The sequence below is a fragment of the Mus caroli genome, unplaced genomic scaffold (genome assembly GCF_978045245.1).
Source record: "Mus caroli unplaced genomic scaffold, Mus_caroli_1 scaffold_8, whole genome shotgun sequence".
NCBI lineage: Eukaryota > Metazoa > Chordata > Mammalia > Rodentia > Muridae > Mus > Mus caroli.
This window is the reverse complement of record NW_028227263.1, coordinates 45,693,988-45,701,705: the sequence shown is the minus strand read 5'-3', so window position 1 is coordinate 45,701,705 and position 7,718 is coordinate 45,693,988. Positions and strand designations below refer to the sequence as shown.

The window sequence follows — 7,718 nt, the reverse complement described above, 5'->3', positions numbered from 1 at the left end:
GTAATGTAAATGTAAACAAATGTGTTTTTTACATGAGGATTTAAGTTGCAGACTCTCAGGGATGCCAGGGAAGCTGTTGCTGCATTAGTTCTGGCGAGACAGTGACAACGGAGATGGCGAGGAGAGTACAGAATTACAGGTGATGTAGCCAATCTAGGCCCAAGCTTAGTGGGTTGGAATAGTCCTTCCCCTTTTCTCTCTTTCACTTCTTTTTTCTTAACATGGAGGAAGGACTGAGAACTGCATGTCCCAGCATTTCGCAAGGACCACACTCCTGGGAACTGTAGTACCGGGTCTGAGAGGGGTCCGGAAGGAGAGAATGGGAAACTATGTGCGGCATGCTGGGAGGTGTAGTCCCTCGGGCAGAAGAGGGTGTATGTGTAGGTTGGAGACGTAGAGAGTTTTGCTTCATGGAGATGAGGCTGCGGAAATATCCAACTTCCCTCCCAAGAGGCCTTTGAGTTTACAAAAGCCCGTGGGAGTCGGCTTCATTCCATTGTCTGTGACCCAAGAGGGTGCGGTCCAGGACCGGCGCAGGGTTGGGAGAACCAGGCCGCGCAGGGCCGTGGCAGAGCATGCCGGGAGTTGTAGTCCAAGAGCTCGGAGGCTGTGGGACGTGTCGGGACAGCGCGCCGACTCCTCCTCCCCCGCCCTTCTCAGCGGTCCCCCGCCCCCTCCCTCCGCCTCCTCCTCTCTTGCCTGCAGCCGAGCGTCCCCTTCCCCCACTGTCGGGTTTCTCCGCGGCTACTGCAGAGGATTCAGATCCGAGTAGCTGAGGAGAAGGAGGAGGAGGAGGCTCCCGTCCCTGCGCGCCATCCACCACCCTACTGGACACGGACGAGGGAACGAGAGCGTCGCCGCTGTAGCCTCCAGAGGAGACAAGGGCATCGCCGCTTCAGCTGCGGCCGCCGCGGTTTTCGTCTGCAGCAGCTCGCCGGTGAGGAGACCCCCCCTCCGCCCCCCGGCCCGCTCCCGTGGAGCCAGGGCTGGTGGCGCCGGGGGGAACGAGGGTGGGGGCTGTAGGGCCCCCGCGCCGGCTTGGGGGAGGGGACCGAGGTGGCGATGGAACGGCGGGCTGGTGGGGGAGACTCGTCCGTACGCGGGCTGGGGGTGGGGTGAGGGTGGGACAGCAGCAGGTCAGGGAGGGTAGCGGAGGGGGGTGAGGGGGTAGGACTTTACATGGAGGGATAACCAGACCAGGGATAGGAGCATGGGGTGTGTAGGGTTTTGAGGTGGAATTTGGGATTGTCTTGGGGCGAGGTGGAAGGTGAGATTGGATGGGATGTCTTTTAATGGGGGATGGGACTGAATGAAGGTGATGATTTGGGGTTGGCCTGAAGCAGTTGACAGCTTGGGATCAGAGCGGGGTGGGGGCTAAGGAGATGATTTCAATGCCAGTGGGATATAAACGTTGGATGGGACTCTAGGGAGTGCTAATTTTGGAAGGTGGGACTTGGGGTGGACCTGGGGAAGGAAGATGGAGATGGTAGGAGCTGGGAGTGAGGGCTTTGGCATGGGTTGAGACCCCAGGTTGAAATGGGCTGTTGTCTTCTGGGGATGATGGATTTGTGAATACTTACGGAAATAGGGCTTGGAGAGAGCAGAAGAGGTAGGATTTGTGTGGGGTTTTCTTGAGGTAGGCTGCTGCTGGAGGTTTGAATTTGGACTGGTAGTGAGTGATGAGACCTCCAACTACAGGAGATGGATGAGGTAAGCTGACAGGAGGGAGTGAATTGTAAGTTGGGCCCCAAATAGGAAGACAGGGATTGAAATTGGGGATGAGGGCTCAGTGGAAAAGGATTTAGGATAAGTTTAGAGTCTCTGGAGGGAACAAGGTGGCTCCCCTGAGCGGAAGTTGGAGGTAGAGGATATGTAAGACTACTCAGCAGGACTCAACTAAAATAATTCTGGCAGGTGTCGAGCAAGGTTAGTGGATGGCATCATAAAGAAAATGTCTCTGCCAGTTTTGCAGAAGAAATGTCTATGATAAGCTGGTTACCTGTGGTGAGGTGGCAGAGGGGATGGAGTGGGTTGGTTTATTTAGGAAAGGAAGGATTAAGATGTCCTCCAAGACACACCAGAGGTTCAAGGGTTAGAACATTTACATCAGCTGCTTGGGTGAGAGACAGTAATAACAAGACCATTAGAAGGGTCTTCGCAGAGGACAGAGAAGGTATATTAAAGATTCTCCTAGAGGATATCTCATGCTATCAATTTGACCTTTTTGTTTTACGTTAGAATTGTCTGGAAATAGCAGCCCCAAGGGTAAAGTTATGAGAGAACCATTTAAGGTAGAATTAAAGGAGAGTGGGGAGTCTTGCAGTTCCTGTCAAAAAGGGAAAGTTGGGGGCTCTCAAAGCAAAGGTGGGAGAAGGTGAAACTGTTTCTGCTTTCTCCTTTCCCCCTCCCCCTGGTAAACTGAAACTAGTCCTGGAATTTGGAATTTAAATAGACTTTGATGAACTTGAGGTTGTTAAGGGTGCATTCTTGCTTGAGAACTGATTAATGAGACTGAAAAACAGGAAGACTGAATTTATTTTCTAGGCAGGCAAGGTGCATGTATGCAGAAAGAGGTTAGCAAGCCCCACCTCCCCCCAATAAAATTGATTGCTTGAAGTCTCCATTTATTGGTGTCCTGGTTTGCAAGGCAATTAGGCCCATCATTGTATTGCAGGCTAATAATCCTGAGATGAGTCTTGGCACCATCACTTTGTGTAAACAGAGAGAAGACAGGAAATATAGAAATGTAATAAATATTCATTCTTTGGTGAGATGGTTGGGTACTGATGGAGTTTTTCATTCGATTCTCTTGACATTACATGATAAGATTTTAAATAATTGGGCTGTTTCTACAGATTGAATTTTCTTCTAAAGAAATTCAGGCGATCAGAATTCTGTCAGGTGTGAATAAATGAAGTGTAACATGCAACCATATTTTGTTGTTAAGAGGATGCTGCTGATGTAGGCACACTGCATAAGAGAATAACTGCATCTGTTCATCAGAAATTTGATGTAAAGGTTGTCGATGAGTTTATTCTTGGGGATGGAAGGCCCAGAGGAATGTAAAGAGGATACGTCTTCAGGAAGACAGTTTTCAGGTTTAATTTCATTAACTCTGATATGTTAAACTTGACGTGGCAGTTGATTAGAGTGTAGTCTAGGGAAAAAAGAGGAGAAATGGAAAGGAGATAAAATTGATATCAATGGGAATTAAAAATACTTTTTTTTCTGTTAACGTTTTAGTGTACAGCTAGAAAACAAAGCATTTTTCTTGGTTTTTATAATTGAACACATGAAAATGCCCATTTAGAGGGTGGGTTATCCGTGGGATTAGAAATGTCATTTTTAAAAAAGATTTATTTATTTATTATATGTAAGTACACTGTCGCTGTCTTCAGACACACAAGAAGAGGGCATCAGGTCTCATTACAGATGGTTGTGAGCTACCATGTGGTTGCTGGGAATTGAACTCAGGACCTCTGGAAGAGCAGTCAGTGCTCTTAACCACTGAGCCATCTCTCTCGCCCTTAAAGGATGCTTTCTATATTCTAACCAGACCAAACCAAACCAAACCACCAACCCAACCCAAACCAAACCACCAAGCAAACAAAAAACCCAAACAAACTCAAGCTTGAGCAGTTGCCTATAATTCATTGAGTGTGTAATCTAGCCAATGAGAGCATTTGCCCTCACCACTTTACTCTGGGGTCCAGCGCTTGCTTTTGTGGATTTGCAGGCATGCTCTGGAGATGGGCTGGCTGTTCATGTTAAAGCCCTGGTTTTTGAACCTCAAAATAAGAAGAGAAATCAGGTGGGAGAACTGTTTGAATGGATTTGTTTTCCCAGTAGTAATGATTTACCTGGGCAGTTGTGAAGCAGACACCGGTAACAAGTGGAGAACAGGTGGAGGGATTGGTAGCCTGGGGAAAATGAGGAGCCCAAGAATTTAGGAGTCAAGGGTTTTGACTTCAAAAATCGATTCCAACTTTTGAAAGTGGAGTGATTTCAGTAAAGTCATAAAAACCCTTTTTATACTTAGTGGTAATGATTGCATAACATTGTGAATACATTGAAAGTCTAGACTTGTGTATTTCACTGTGGTTAAAATGCCAAAACAAAACAAAACATTCATGCTTCACAAAGGCCATCCAAGGAGACAAATGGGTTCATGTTTTTTTTTTTTTTTTTTTTTTTTAAGATTTATTTATTTATTATATGTAAGTACACTGTAGCTGTCTTCAGACACTCCAGAAGAGGGCGCCAGATCTCGTTGCGGATGGTTGTGAGCCACCATGTGGTTGCTGGGATTTGAACTCTGGACCTTCGGAAGAGCAGTCGGGTGCTCTTACCCACTGAGCCATCTCACCAGCCCGGGGTTCATGTTTTAAATACATTGTGTATATATGAAATGTATGTTCACTATTTATTGAATGCCTGCTCAGTGCTAGGGGAGATGGGGATGAACAAGCAGTTGCCAGGGGGCTTTCACTGTCATGCTGTTTTAAGTTTAGAAGCGAGGCAGAATGAGTGTGGGTAAAGAGTGGATCCTGAAGCTTACTCACTGCTACCAGTTGTGTGACCTTGGGCACAGTGAACTTATCTATAAAGTGAGGATAATAAAATTAACCTCATTAAGGTTGTCTTGTGATTAAGGAGAATAATTTAAGAAAGCGTTTAGCACAATGTGTTAAATAGTGTACATTAATTAAAAAATATTAGTTTTTATTATCATAGATAGGCAGAAGCTAGAATGGTGAATAGCAGCTATGTTACCCTGCCACTGAATTCTTAGTATTATGGCATTCTTTTGTTTATAAAGAAGTTATTATGTTATATTATTATGAAACCACAATTAATCTACAGTTTGTATGTTTATAGTTTAGGAACTTCAGACAGTTCGTTAAATGTCAAAAAGAAGTTAGCTGCTAGTTTCATGATTGAGCAAGTAAAAACTATGCTTTGTTTAAGAAATACAGCCTTAGGCCGGGCGTGGTGGCGCACGACTTTAATCCCAGCACTCGGGAGGCAGAGGCAGGTGGATTTCTGAGTTCGAGGCCAGCCTGGGCTACAGAGTGAGTTCCAGGACAGCCACGACTACACAGAGAAACCCTGTCTCGAAAAACCAAAAAAAAAAAAAAAAAAAAAAAAAAAAGAAATACAGCCTTAAATATAACGTTACATGTTAATGGCAGAGTCTAGATTATTTCCTAGAATTCTGGTTCCCAAACCCTGACCATATCTTCTTTTTAGATCATGAAATGGTGCATATGTATAAAGGTATATTTAGCACAGATTCACAATTAAAAGAGTAACAAGTTGAAGATTTGTGTACTCGTTACCTCACTTGATAAAAAAGGAGATTTCTAGTACTTTTGTTACTTAAAGATGCTGTCCTGTTGTGTAGCCCAAGAGTGATCCTGCTGTGTTAGCTTCCTGAATTCATGGTATAGGATCAGAGGTCTTTCTTTGTCTTTGGCACACTTGTTTCCTATCTCCATCCAGATCAAATCTAGGACCTCGAACATGCCAGGCAAAGCTCTGTACCACAGAAGTACACCCCTGTCAGGAGTCAGTGGTTTAAAGTCTCTTGGGCAGCACTGTCTCCTGCCTGATTAAATCTTTCTTCTCCCTTAGAAGTAATAACTTTCCTGAATTTTATGTGAAACCTTTCCTTTCCTATTTTTTCTTTCCTGCCTTATTTTTATTCTTTAACTATAGAAAGTGTTACCTGTTTTATTGCTATAAATAATAAACATATTTGGTATAAATAGGAAGTTACCAAAAGTAAAAAGGGAAAATTAGTGTGTATTATCCCCTTACTACTTAATTCCCTGTTCCTTCCCTCCCTTCATATCAGAGCGTCCCTCAGGTTAAGTATATACTCAGACACTGAGCTCAGTGCCCATACAATTTTCTCTTGTGCCCATTTGCAGATACTAAAGAATCTGGGTAGTCTAGATAGCTAGAGGAAGCAATTTGTCTTTATGGTCGGTTGATCAGATTACTCAAATGTAGATCAATCTACATTTAAAGAATGAAATGAGGAGTGGTGGTTGTGAGGGTAGTGTTGTGAGCTCTGAAAAGTTCTCTTTGGGTGGCTTTGGCAGGAATTGTAGACGCCCTAGATTCTAATTCTTTGCTACATTAGCTTGAAGCTTCTTGTCATGTTTTGGCAAACTATTTTTTTATATATATATATTTTTATTAGGTATTTTACTCATTTACATTTCCAATGCTATCCCAAAAGTCCCCCATACCCTCCCCCCACCCCAGGCAAACTATTATTATTATTATTATTATTATTATTATTATTTTTTTTTTTTTTGAGACAGTATCTCTCCGTATTTTAGGCTGACATGAACTTGCTTTGTAGTTCTGGCTAATGCCAAACTTGAAGTCCTCTTCTGCCTTAGTTGACCATAGGCATGTACCACACTCTGACTTACTCTACCTTTCTAGTTATGGTTTTATACATCTTCCATTTTGCAGGTAGGCAGCCTGCCTGGTACACTGGCCTTTACCTGATTTTGTGGGACCATCAAAAATCTGAAATACAGAGATAGAGTACCACAAATAGGAAATTCTTAGGTGCACATACTAGAAATATAGCAAACGAAATGTGAACTGAAACCAAGGTACTTATCCATCATTAAAAGCTTGTTAGACTTGGTTTATTGTCTACCTTAAAAATTCTTCCAGTAGAATGGGGGCAAACATGAAAGCTATTCTCTAGTTTTCCCCTTGAAATGTAAAGATTGTTAGCTATAGTGGGCTGGAGAAAGGGCTACAGGATTCCTACCTAGTGAACTTACGGGATCTGATGCTACATTTAATGTGCTTGATAGCTAAGAATGAAAAAAAATTAAGGATTTATTGAAGTGGGGAATATATGTTGTTTGTTTGCCATTATTCTAACAAATATAGCTACTTCCCTTTTTGTTTTCTGTAACAATTGCAGAGAGTAATAGAGTGAGAAGGACTATGTTCATATTGAAGAGGGAATTAATACTCATTGTTGGGTTGATTGATGTGTTAAATAAGGACAAGTACCTGGAACATGGACACACATAATAGATAATGTAGTAGCTGTTATTATTACTGACATTTTTATTTTTCTTGTTAGTTGCTTCTTGAGACTGCTCTTTTGTTACTCTTTATTTTCCACCTTTTAACTGTTGGGATTGTAGACATGTGCCACCGCATTCAGCTCAAGGTGGTAACTGAGCAGGTGTCTCACACAGACAGCGCAAGCGCTCTTCTCCAGCCTGAGCTTTTTTTGTTTGTTTGTTTTGTTTTGTTTTTTTTTTTTTTCAGCCTGAGCTTTTACTGTTCAGGTTTTTTTTTTATATTTTTACTTATTTATTTTTTTATTTATATTTTGCCCTTCTTGGTTTGCTGTTTATCAGGGGCAGCATTTTTTGTTTTTTTAAAGATTTATTTATTTATTATATGTAAGTACACTGTAGCTGTCTTTAGACACACCAGAAGAGGGCATCCGATCTCATTACAGATATTTGTGAGCCACCATGTGGTTGCTGGGATTTGAACTCAGGACCTCTGAAAGATCAGTCAGGGTTCTTAACCACACTGAGCCATCTCTCCAACCCCATTTGTTTGTTTGTTTGTTTGTTTTTGAGACAGGGCTTCATTATGTAGCCCTGGCTTTCCTGAAATTCCTGAAATTTTCAATTTCCTGAAAATTTTTTAAATTAAATTTA

The 7,718-nt window shown here is 42.7% G+C and overlaps 1 protein-coding gene across 2 annotated transcripts in view; it reads left to right on the top strand.

The window, feature by feature from the left end:
- Positions 1–677: 677 nt before the first annotated feature.
- Positions 678–7,718, top strand: part of Fam168a (family with sequence similarity 168 member A) — a 132,486-nt gene continuing 125,445 nt past the window's right edge. The window contains exon 1 of one of the 2 annotated variants that reach the window (XM_021166787.3): positions 678–937. The gene's annotated coding sequence lies outside the window, so the exon portion shown is untranslated. The remainder of the gene's footprint in view (positions 938–7,718) is intronic. The other variant, XM_021166786.2, reaches the window with a different exon arrangement.